The sequence below is a fragment of the Triticum aestivum genome, chromosome 7B, assembly GCF_018294505.1.
Source record: "Triticum aestivum cultivar Chinese Spring chromosome 7B, IWGSC CS RefSeq v2.1, whole genome shotgun sequence".
In the NCBI taxonomy this organism is placed as follows: Eukaryota; Viridiplantae; Streptophyta; class Magnoliopsida; order Poales; family Poaceae; genus Triticum; species Triticum aestivum.
The window spans coordinates 720,047,041-720,047,726 of NC_057813.1; positions in this window are offsets into that span (position 1 = coordinate 720,047,041).

Sequence of the window (686 nt, forward strand, 5' to 3'; positions counted from 1 at the left end):
GGCGGTGGCAGCGGGGGTGGAGTTCCGCGGGGTTCGGGGCGGCGGCGTCGGGGCAGCGTAAGACCACAGCGGCGGCGGCGTCACCGACGGCGTGCAGGCGCGGCGAACGGAGGGGGCGGAGCAAGGGGGCGGCGGCGTACAGTTGTCCAGTGTGGGATCTGGCGAGGGAGGGAGGGAGGCCACAGTGCGAGGGGAATAGGTGGAGTGGGGGGAGGATTCTAATGGCGCACCTCCCCCTAGTGCGCCATAAGTACGATGATTCTAATGGCGCACCTCCCCCTGGTGCGCCATTCGAATTTTGTTTTAATTAGCCCGACTGGTGAGGTTATATTCCACCTAACACTATCTCCATTAGACCACGCCCACTAGCTTGACTGGTCAGCACGCAGCACACACACTAGGAGGTCCTGGGTTCAATTCCCAGGCTCCCCAATTTTTGTTTTTATGCATTTAAAATGACGTTTGATATTTATTTGTGTTTAAATATGTTCAAACTTGTTTAAATCATAACAGTAATAATTTTTAATAAAAATAGTAATAATTTTTTAAAAAATATCATCAAATTTGTTATTTGAAAATATTTATGAATATGAAAAAATATCATCAAATTTATTATTTGAAAATATCATCAAATTTGTTATTTGAAAATATAATCAAATTTGTTTTTTTTTGCAATTTTAGTTGCA